Raw genomic sequence first — 12,404 nt, forward strand, 5'->3', positions numbered from 1 at the left:
TTTTGTTACATGCGTCTGGAGGCCCAATATTGAAATTGAGACCCAAAGAAATGACCAGGGCAAGCAGTTTTTATACTTTTTGGTCAAAGAGACAATACATTTGTGAGGAATTGATGGGATAAAGAAAACATGTTTGGGAGCTTTAACGAGTAAGAAATTCTAAGCAGAATTTGGGCTGAGATAGTAAAAAGGAACAGGTTTGTTTCTACAGCTTTCTTGGCTCTTAAGTTCCTGTCTCTGGTGATAAGGATGTCTTTTTATTTCTTAGTACAGGGAGGGTACCTTTCATGTGAGAGATTTATTTCCTGCTTTCAGAGGGACAGAGGAGGGTCTGAGTGTCCTTGCACCAGCTGTTTCTTCTGTAACTTTTATTTAAAATAATCAGTATGCCAAATGGCACATTTTGGGGCAGCCTGCCCTTGGCCCCTACCTCACTGTGGTGTTTTTCTAGGTTTGTGATGCAGAGTAGTCACTCCTTTGTTCCCAGTCAGAATTCCTACACCCAAGATGCCCTTTCCACGTTACCCCCCCCCCCATTTTGGCTATCCCCAAAGGAAACCACAAAGCAGTCTGAATCCACTAAATCACTGCGGGACAAGGATTGATAGCCTTTTAATTCTTATACAAGGGTTTGCATTTTTACAGAGGATGTGGCATTAACCGAAATGAATCATTAGCTGGGAAGGTTTTCAGTTAACCAAGCAAAGTGAAAAAGTCAGGCAGAAGATATTTTTGGGGTGTAGTGCCAGCAGAAGACGGAAGGCCTTGCCAGGAAGTCGGCCCACGGGATTAGCTGCCTTACACGGATTCTGCTTTTTCAGTTTCTCCTTCTTCTCTGTCCTGAACCTAAGTGCTTTGGATGTTGTTTTGGTTTGGTTTTTCTGTTTGTCAGTTTTTTAAGTGATAACCTGTACCTATCTATAGTATGTGGTTGGGTCAAGAGAAGAGGAAGGGGGGAGGTGAGAGAGGGCCGCTCAGTAGGGAACCTCACTATTGGGATAGCACATTTGGAAGGTGGGCATTTTCTTTCTCTAGTAATGTACCATGCTTGAAAAAAGATATCTGCTTTTCCAAACCATGGGGTTGTGGGAATTGCTCACATTATCTGGGTTTATGCATAATCTGATTATTTTTCCTGTAAAATTATTTTTTTATCCAAATATGATTAGGAGAATAAATGATAGTTGTCTAATTTTGTATCCCTTTCACTGCCTCTCTTGAATAAAAATGCAGGAAGTTGCTGCTGTTTTATTAACTTGCAGCCTGCATGCTTTTCTTTGTTCTTTGTTAAATATGAACTGGCACGTGTTAGACTACGTTAGCATTTGCTCTTTGGGACTTCAGTGGTTTCTAAATTCAGCACTGCTAAGCCGATTCCCTGCTTGCTTGAATCAATTGAGACTGCTATTTTTAGCAACAAAAGGGAATTGAAATAGCAATTTTTTTTCATGTAATAGATCCCCAGGAGGAATACTGATGCAAGCTCTCTGTCATTTTCTATTCTCCCCATCCCCCAGAAGCACTCAGAGGAAAGGCAGCTGTCATGGTTTGCGGCAGTATTAATCTTTAATCAATCGAGTGTTTTCTGCATTTAGGTGTTCAGGAAGGGGAAAAAAAGGGTCAGGAGAACCTGCCCAGAATAACTTAAGCTCTTATGCATGGGCTCTGCAGTCAGAATTTGGTGGGTAGTGGCAGGGAATAGCTTCCAGTGTTCCTCTAGTTTATTTTTGATGTTTGATTTTGATAAGGTTGATTGGGTGCTTACTAAAAATATCTGTTCTTAGCAAGTTGAGGACAAAAAGAGTAGACTATTTTTAACCTACACAAACTAAAGTATTTTTGTTGACTGTAAAAAATCTGGAAGCCGAGCCCTGGTCATTTGCCAGTATTTTATATAATCTGTAACAAGCTAGACACTTCTGGATGCCAAGTTGGGATATTCTTTGTAGTTGTCAGTTTCCATCTTCACGAAGGCTTGCAAATTTGGGTTCTGCTGTTCTATTTATATAGGAAGACAGAGGCCTTTTTCTTAACCTCCCTTTTACCCCTCCCTTTATTCACTTCCTCTACCTCAGTTCTGCCCCTGGTTGTCATACCTACTCACACTGCTGATAAGGATAGGGGTGGTACCTGTAGCTTTTTTCTATGTATTATTGAAAACTACCTTCACTTACCCGCTTGCTCCGTAGCAGAGTGGAATCTGAGAATACTCAGTGGTAATGGAGGAAGCAAATCTTAATGACAAGAACAATGAACTGTCACTACTTTGGTAATTTGCTATGCCTTCCTAAACCAGAATGGTTCATCTCTCCTTCCCTTTAATCCTGCTTTGAATTTGTTCACTTCATATCCACCCGGGCACATTATGAATGAAGTAGTTCTCTCTAACATTGAAAACCATCTCTTTTCAAAGACAGCGTCAGATTCATCTACAGAAAATGTGTCTCTACAGATTCATCATAAAGTTGAACTTCTCTCTGTTAAATTTCTTAAATTTCAGTTTAGATCGCTACTTCTTGATGTTGAGAGGGGCTGAGGGATATTTGGGGTTGTGTATAGTAGGTGATTGGACATTTTACTTTAAAAAAAAGAGTTGAGAAAACAGTGGGTGGTATCCTAAGAGGTTAGTTTTCCATTCATAATCTTTTTTCATTCATTTACTCATTCATTCATCCAACAAAACCTCATTAATCATCTACTTTTTTCTAGGCACTGTGCTAGCAGTTAGACTGTGGTGACCGAGACAGACCCTTATATAAACCTTTGTGATGAACGTTATGAAGGGAGGGGAAGTATGGAGTACTGTGGGGGCAGAGAGCTAGGAGATTCTGTTAGTCTAGAGCTCAAGGAAGGCTTACGGGGAGAGAAGGTGTTCAAGTGAAGACCTCAAGGGTGGGACAGAGACCCTGATTGGAGTGAAATTGGGACTAGAACAAAACTTTTTAAAAGAGAGAATTTGTTACCTTGTAGGAACTGGAAAAATTTCAGCACAACCAGGGAAAGTGAATGGTAGGAGGAAAGTGATGGGTATAAGATAAGCTCATGGAAGACCTTATGAAGAATAGGGGCAGTGGGAAGCCATTGACTGGTTTTAGGCAGGGAAATGTCAGATTGTCCTTTGGAGGGATCACTTTGGCTGCAGTGAATAGGAGAGGAATAGGTATGGGAGCAGGCGAATGATTTAGTAGGCTATTGGAGTAGTTATTGTGGGAGGTGAATGATGGCAGCCCCGGGTGGTGGCAACCGGGAAAAGTGAATGGATTTGTGTTTCCGGTTTTATATAATTGGCAATAGGGAAACACTGTCACTTCTTGACAGAAGAATGAGATCATAAAAATGGTGTTTGAGAAAGATAATTCTTAACTACGTAGAGCATGAACTAAGTGAGGAAGGACTGAAAGTTTCGTTGGACAAGTATGTGTGTGTTGGGATGATAGCTTAGGTTGGGGTGATAGTTATTATGAGAATTAACTGGATGATATTAATGAGTACCTTGAGCAAATATTCTTGTAACCATGTGAATAGTAAATATTTTGTTTTAACAATTGACTTTATTGACAGCTTACTTGTGCTTTTCTGAGCATATAATCATGACTTCAACAAGATCGAAGTTTATTTTTCACCCAGTTTAAAGAACACAAGAATTTCTGTATATGTTTGATTCTGTGTGGTAAGCAGTAAAAAAGGAAATGATTAATTAAAAAAAAAAAGTGGCATGGTAATTCCATGGAGTCCTCAGGAACCGTGATTCCTATGAGTATGGATCTTCATCTTAGCCTGTGGCTTCTACCCTCAAGGTTGCTTGTGGTTCAAGACCGCCAGACTTATTGCATCACTTTGGAAATGGCTAGACGAAGGTCAAAAAGGGACCTCTCTCTGCTGAGTCAGCTTTCTGTGAGCAGCCATTCTCTAAGGCCCTCATATTACTGCTTGCATCTTACTTCCAGAATCTCATCACATAGCCACACCTGGCTGCTGAGTAGTTCAGGAAATAGAGTCTATATTCCAGGCCACAGTTGGTGGAAAGAAGGAAGGGAAGACAGTTGCCAACTGCACTGTGGCTCAGATATGCATATAACATGAGAAGGAGGAGTCTTTGGGGGTATTTCTGTACATGGCGCCTTATTTCATTGTGGCTGAGTGCTTAATTTTTTCATTTTAAGAAACCAACAAAAAAACCAAACAATACTTCTAATATGAATGATTTGGGAGCTGGTCTTTGCTTCATGGGTTCTCATTGCAAGGTGTTAGGCATTTCAGGGTTAGATCAAGTGTTTCCCAAAAGACAGATCAAAAGGTTATCTTAGGGGGCGCCTGGGTGGCACAGCGGTTAAGCGTCTGCCTTCGGCTCAGGGCGTGATCCCGGCGTTATGGGATCGAGCCCCACATCGGGCTCCTCTGCTGTGAGCCTGCTTCTTCCTCTCCCACTCCCTCTGCTTGTGTTCCCTCTCTCTCTGGCTGTCTCTATCTCTGTCAAATAAATAAATAAAATCTTAAAAAAAAAAAAAAGGTTATCTTAGGTACTGCGTTGATGACTTTTAAAAAATTTTAATGGTTACATATATACATACATATTTTACCCAAATATTCTATTTATAGTAATTAAAACTGGGGGTCTTTTACAATAGTGAAATAATTCAGTAAATAGTAATCAAGTAAGTTTTCTATTAAATTTTATTTTTAAGAGCTCTGTTTTAAGAAAATATTAAGTGACCGTGGGAAGCAGGGGGTTAAACAATGCTATACTGATTTTTGGGAAACTGGAATAGATAAAGAGTCTGCTGGCTCAGTTTCCACCATCTTTCTATTCGTGGTAGGAAAGGACTTCTTTGTTAGAAAGACAGAATATGCACATCGGTAAAAAATACCAACAGTAAGAAGGATAAAAAAATAGTAATCTATTTCATGTCTTTTCCCAATGCCCCAGAAGCAACACTAAAAGACTTTTGATTTAAGATATGGTATGCTTTGATTAGCTTCCGAAAATTAATAATGAAGAGTTGACTCCCCAGACAATATGGTATCATCTTAATAGAGAGAATAACACTATTATTTTATAAAAATAAAAAATTAATGAACTCGATTAGGAGATTTTTCTCTCCAACTACCAGCTGCTATTTCTCTTACCACTTGGAAGATATGTAGCTTTAAAGCAGAAAATGGATCTTTAAAAGCAAAAGCAGCAGGACAATCCTTGTCTCCATTGTCTGTGTCTTAAATAAGTAAATAAAAATTCTTTTTTTGCATCAAGTGAAACTTTTATGATTGACTGAAGTTTGACAGATGACTTGGTCATGTTTTTACACTATTGCAAACACTTACCTACCGTATGACATGGAGAACTAAAGAATTTGTCATTTCCTTTGATGGAGAAGCGATAGTTGATCCCCCATTGCCTGGCCATAGTGTAGGTGACTGATTAGTGTAGAACTGTAGTGGTGCTTACAGAGATGACTAAGGGAGCTTCTGAGTTTCCGATTTTATTTTTATTTCTTTGTGCCCATAAAAATAATTTTTATACTTTCCTGTTTTCTTAGAAAAAAATGTACTTGTGGGGGGCGCCTGGGTGGCTCAGTCATTAAGCGTCTGCCTTCGGCTCAGTTCATGATCCCAGGATCCTGGGATCGAGCCCCACATCGGGCTCCCTGCTCAGCGGGCAGCCTGCTTCTCCCTCTCCCTCTGCTTGTGTTCCCTTTCTCACTGTGTCTCTCTCTGTCAAATAAATAAAATCTTTAAAAAAAAAAAAAGAAAGAAAAAGAAAAAAATGTACTTGTGAGGTAATATTTGGCTCATATATAATTATGCAATGCTAGATTTGATTTTGAGAATTATTAGAATATAGAAAAATGATACATTTTTAAAGACTTATTCATTTTAGAGAGAGTGTGCAAGAGCATGTGAAGGGGGAGGGGCAGAGGGCAAGGGAGGGAAGCAGACTTCCTACTGGGTGCAGAACCCTACATGGGGCTTGATCCCACCCGGGACCCTGAGATTGTGACCTGAGCTGAAATCAAGAGCTGGGCACTCAACTGACTGAGCCACCTAGGCACCCTTAGAAAAATGATATTTTTATCTAAAATTTAAAAAGACCAGGCTAAATTTTTAGTATTTATATCTTTTTAAAGTCATATTGTTTCTGCTTAATATTTAAAGTCCTGACCATAGAATTGGTGATTTATAGAACACCTAATATCCAGAATGGATCTTATACATTGTTGCAGTCTCCAAAGTTGTGCACATAATAGTTTCTGAAAACTGTTAGTTTGATTTAAATTTGATAGTTAATAACAGGAGATGATAGGAAAAATTGTTCTTGCTGGGAGCATAAAGCAATTTTTTTTGAGAAGTGTGTTTAGTATCTCATTCTCAACTAAAGTTAGTCTACTTTAGTATAATATGTTTAAGAGGAAACTTGGGGGAACTTCCAGTTTTAAAATGACCAAATAACTGTATTTCTAGTCTTTCAGTTTTTGGAAATTCTCTCTAAAAATTAGGAGAATGAGAAACAGAAAGCTCCAGTTCGTTGGGACTTGGGAACTTCTGAAATCCCCCTTCCCCAGTAACAGCAAATGTAGATGGAAGAGTGGTAACTGACTTCACAGAGCAGACTCCAGAGTGCTCACAGACGCTCCACCATTAGGAAACACACAGATTTGCTTTTGGATCCCAGAAAAGCACAATTGCAAGGGTCAGGTACTTCAAAAGACAGCGGTGGGGAAGGTCACTGAACTAGATGTGCTTGAGACTCTGAGAAATCGGGCACAGAAGAAGGCAGAGGTGAGATACTTGACTGAGAGCAGGGGTTGAGTAAAAAGTCTGCAAACTAATAGCTTGCTCACCTACCTAGCAGCCAGAAGATTGAAACTGGGAAATGCTTCTTAGGAGATACTGAAGGGTCTCAGAGAAAAGATACTGACTTTTGTGGAATGTCTAAAAAGATACTGACTTTTGTGGCATGTCTAATAAAAAAGCTGGTTTGCTCACTGATTACCCTAGAGTGAGGCTCACAGTGTCATCACCCCACATATGCACACTAGTTGCCACATTAAATCTTCCAGGATGAGGCAGACCAAATCAGTCAAAAGGAATGTAGAAGAAACAGAATATAAGGAGAAGGAAATAGAAATACATTTGACCCTTGAACAATGTGGGAATGAGGGGCCCCATGCAGTCGAAAGCCTGCATGTAACTTTTGACTCCCCAAAAACTTAACTACATAGAGCCTACTGCTGGCTGGAAGCCCTACTGATAACAACAGTCAATTGACATATATTTTATGTTTTATGGATTAGCTGACTGTATTCTTACACTCAGCTAGAGAAAAGAAAAGGTTATTTAAAAAATCATGAGGTCTTAGAAAATACATTTACAGTACTGTACTGTATTTATAAATTCTGTGTATAAGTGGGTCCATGCAGTTCAAGCCCCTGCTGTTCAAGGGTCAACTGTATATAAATAAAGTCTAATTAATATCCTCAGTGATAAGAAAAGATAATAGGTCTATAATAAGAACAAGATGCTCCTTTAAAAAAAAAAAAGGGCAAGAGCAATCAGAATAAAGGTGTGCTCTTCAAAATTAAAAATTTGACAACCTAAAATTTAAAAGTCAATAGGAAGTTTGGAAGATAAAGTTGAAGAAATTTCCAGGAAAGTAGAACAAAAAGAAAAGTATGATTAATAGAGAAACTGTTATATCTAAATTCTGATTAATAAGAATTGCAGAAAGAGAAAAGCGTGGGGAAGAAATTATCAACAAATCAATATAAGGAAACTGCCAGAATTGAAAATCATGAATTTTAAGGCCCATTAGTGTCTAGCACCAATGAATGGAAAAACACCACTGAAGGTATATTATTGTGACAGAGTGCCAAAGATTGAATGATAATCCTAAAAGCTCCAGTGACAAAAAAGCAGGTCACTTATAAATGGTCTGAAGTCAAATGGTGAAACACTTTTTGAGCAGTATTGGTGCTGGAAGACAATGGAGAGTTTTCTTCAATTTCTTTTTTGTTGTTGTTGTTGTTAAAAATGATTTCTTGCTTTTTATACCCAGTTAAACTTTTATGTATGAGGTTAGAATGTAGACTTTCTAAAAAAAAAAAAAAGATACGCACAATCAAAAAGCTTTTAAACCGTCAAAAAATGTTTCTCTGAAGCTGTCATGTGAATTTAATAGGATATTCTGGATGTCACCTAGAACAGAAGGACATTCAGTAACAAGAAAATCTGAAAAAGATATGGATTTTTGTTGGTAATACAGTATTATCCCCTCTATCTGAGGTTTTGCTCTCCATAGTTTCAGTTATCTTCAGTCAGCTGTGGTCCAGAAGCAGATGATCATCCTTCTGACGTCTTGTTAGAAGGTCAGTAGTAGCCTAACACTATATCATAATGCCTACATCATTCACCTCAGTTCATCTCATCATGTGGACATTTGATTTCACATCATCACAAGAAGAAGATTGAATATAGTACGATAAGGTTTTGTGAGACAGAACATATTCACTTAACTTTTATTATAGTACATTAGAATTGTTCTATTTTGTTATTAATGTTGTTAATCTCTTACTATGCCTAACATAAATTGAACTTTATCATAGGTATGTATGTCTAGGAAAAACCGTAGTATATATAGGATGTGGTACTATCCATAGTTTTAGGCATCACTGGGGGTCTTGAAATGTATCCCCCATGGAAAAGAGGGAACTACTATAGTGTACCAATATTCGTTCATGAATTGTGACAAATGTAAGATGTTAGTAATAGGAAAAACTGACTTGAAATATAGAGATCCCCCTGTATTTTCACATTTTTTGGTAAGTATAAAAAACTATTCTAAAATAAAACGTTTATTTAAAAAAATGTTGACAAAAATGCATCTTCATGCATCTGTCCTTGGGAAGCTACTGGTGGATGTGCTCCCTAATGAGGGACTGGAACAAGATCTAGAAATAAGAGCTTCAACACAGGAGAGAGAGGCCAAGGGAATTCCCAAGGTTATGTTCTAGAACAACCGCTGTGCGGCAGAGTAGCCATTGCAGGGAGGAACAGGGTAAAAGCTCGAGGGCTCTGGGAAAGTAATCTCTATGGGGAAAATAAAAGGAAAAAAGAATTCATGGGATTGATTGTGTGGAAAATTGTACTGAGAGGCTGCTAGGGAATGGAAGATTTAAAAAAAAAAAACTATGCAAATGAAGAAAAAGGCAATTTGAACTACAGGAAAAGAAAAATGTTGACCAAGAAAGGAAATGTAATTATACTATGTTTTTTGGTTCAGTAGTGAATAATACTATTTATCTAGCCACAGTAATTGTTGTATAATGAAGAATTTGAAGGGCCTTCATCCCTGGTTTCTGGTGGGGAGAATCTAAATCCTTGGAACTTCCTGAGTGATAAGATTGTCTTTATTATTCATGGTGGGCCCTGATACTTTACGCCAATGAGAGGACTCATGGTGGGACCCTGGATAGCTTCAAGATGGGGGCTGGTCATGCCATAAAAACCAACCGTGTGATTAGAAGATTGGAGGTCCGAGCCATGTGATATCAGCTCAACCTTTCAACCTCTGGGAGGGAAGAGGGTTTGAGGTTGAGTTCAATGACATGGTCAGTGATGCAGTTAACCATGCCTTTGTAATGAAGTCCATTAAAAATTCTGGACATTGAAGCTTGATGTGGCTTCGTAGTTGGTGAACACCTTGGTGTGCTGTGAGGGTGAAGTGCCCTGTTTCAGAGAGCGTGCGGAAGCTCTGCATTTAGGACCCTCCTAGACCTTGGCCCATGTGGCTATTCATTTGGTTGGTCCTGATTTGTATCCTTTATTAAAAAACTGTAATCACAAATTGTTGTCCTGAGTCCTGTGACTGGTTTAGTAATTGCTGAACTTGAGGAGTTGTGGAAACCCTGAATTTTGCAGTCCGTTAGTCAGAGTGTGGATGCCTGTCTGGACCTCTGAACTTGCAACTGATGCCTGAAGTGTGGGCAGTTTTGCTGGGGCCCATGTCCTATCGTTAGTATCAGAATTGAGTTGCATTATTATAATAATATACACATTGAGTATTGATAGAGCCTTGTGGTATAATTTCATTGGAAGGAGGTGGAAGGTAAAGAGGAGTTGGTGTTCTCATTAATTATAATAAGTAATATAAAAATTGATGAATCAGGAGTGTGAGCACAGCATTTAGAACAAGGATGAAAACATAAGGCAGGGGGTCGCCTGCATGGCTCTGTCAGTTGAGCATCTAACTCTTAGTTTCGGCTCAGGTCATGATCTCACGGTTGAGAGATTGGGCCCCGAGTTGGGCTCTGAGCTGAGCATGGAGCCTGCTTAAGATTCTGTCTTCCTCACCCTCTGCCCCCCCCCCAGTGCACGCACACTCTCTCGCTCCCCCCTGGAAAACCCGTAAAAAGCACAAAGATCACTGTTTTGCAGTCTCTGTATCTGTATGGAATTCTGTATCTCAGTGGTGATTAATGGCTGCTAGTGAAACAACAAAGAAAGATAAGCAGACATGTGCCTCCTGATGTAAATATGCAGTATCACTTATGAAGTATTCTTACCAAAAAATCAAACTTGAATTTGATCAAGCATTGATAGGTAACCACTAGGGGACAGAAGAACATGTTACATGACACCAGGGAAGTGTAATCAGAAAATGCCAGGCTGGGAAAGTAATAGGACCCAATATCCTCAACAACTAGTAGGGAAGTTGGGGGTGGGGGGAGGAAGGGAGGGAGAGGGAGTAGAAGGGAGAGTGGAGAATTGAATAAATAGATATAGAAAGGTAGATGGATTGATAGACCTATAGAGATTAAAAGAGATTTAATAGACATTAACCAGTTTTAAGTATGGAAGTTATTTAATCATTATTTGATGAAATTATTAGAAGTTTTCTGAAACACTTGGGGAAATTTACATACTGATTAGATAATTGATGTTTGATTTGATATTAGATAATTAGGATTTATTATTTACAGTTTAGGAATGTGATAATGGTATTGTGGTTATTTTAAATAATATATCCTGAAATTCTGATGAAGTCATATGATGTTAGTGATTTAATTAAATAATCTGAGGTGGGAGGAAGTGGGTAGGGGTATAGTTGAAGCAAAATTAGTTAAAATCAAGTTGATAGTCTTTGAAGCTGGGTCATGGGTACATGAAGCTGGGTCATGGGTTTGCTATACTGTTTTAATTTTTTGATATGTTGGCCCTTTTGTAATTTGAAAAAAGTGTTTTTAGGACAAATACAAGAAAATCCTACTTCACTCCATAACTTGTTTTCCATAATTTGTGAATGATTTGGAAAATCTCATAGAGAAGTTTGAGCCACATCCCTGACAATTTGGAGGAGATAGCTATGCTCTGAATTTGTAACAAGCATCATTCCAGTATTTCAGAGATAAGTTACCATGATGAAGCCTGACCCATTATAATTTTCAAATGTTTCTGCTACATAAGGTTTTTGAGGGGCACCTGGGTGGCTCAGTTGGATAAGCATCTGCCTTCTGCTTGGGTCATGATCCCAGGGTCCTTGGATCAAGCCCCACATCGGGCTCTCTGGTCCGTGGCAAGACTGCTTCTCCCTCTCCCTCTGTGTTCTCTCTTACTCTCTCTCTCTCCCCCAAATAAATAAATAAAATCTTAAAAAAAAGGTTTTTGAGCTTGTAAGAGAAATATACTTTCCCATAGAAGAAATCAATCTTACTCAATTTCTTTTTATTGCCCATAATTTTGAAAAATTAAGTTTATTAAGGTATAAAGATATAATATATACTTAAGTGTGCATTTTTAAAGTAAATTCTTATGCACTTCTGTACCCAAATCAAGATAACAGGATATACATCCTCTACCGCAGAGGTCCCTTAATGTCCCTTCCTTGTCATTTACCCCCTCATCCAGAGGTAATCAATATTCCGATTTCTGTCCTCATAGATTAGTTTTACCTTTTTTTTTTTTTGGCCTTCATAAATGGAATCATAACAGCTTGTATGCTTTTATGTGAGGCTTTTTTCACTCAGCATGATGTCTGGGAGATTTGTCCATGTTTTGAACATATCAGTAGTTCTTTTTTTACTGCTATTTAGTATTATTCCATTATATGAATATACCTTCGTTTACTTATTCTGTTGTAGATACGTGTTTGGGCATGTTTACCGAATATGCATAAATAAAGCTACCACGGACATTCTTTTGGTAGACATTATGTGTTCATACCTCTTGGGAATTGCTAGGTCACAGGGTAGGCATATGTTTAGTTCTGGACATAATGCCGAATAGCTTTTTTTTTCAAAATGATTATGTCAATTTACAGTGCCACCAGCAATGTAGATAGTTCTAGTTTCTCCACAACCTTGTCAAGTAAGTATTGCAGTCTTTTAAATTTTAGCCACTGTGGTGGGTAT

General features: G+C 38.5%; 1 protein-coding gene across 1 annotated transcript in view; it reads left to right on the forward strand.

Annotated features, from left to right (window-relative positions):
* HSD17B12 (hydroxysteroid 17-beta dehydrogenase 12) overlaps nt 1–12,404 on the forward strand; it is a 155,290-nt gene that overhangs the window by 42,905 nt on the left and 99,981 nt on the right. The window lies entirely within an intron of this gene.

This window comes from Ailuropoda melanoleuca, chromosome 16, assembly GCF_002007445.2.
Source record: "Ailuropoda melanoleuca isolate Jingjing chromosome 16, ASM200744v2, whole genome shotgun sequence".
In the NCBI taxonomy this organism is placed as follows: Eukaryota; Metazoa; Chordata; class Mammalia; order Carnivora; family Ursidae; genus Ailuropoda; species Ailuropoda melanoleuca.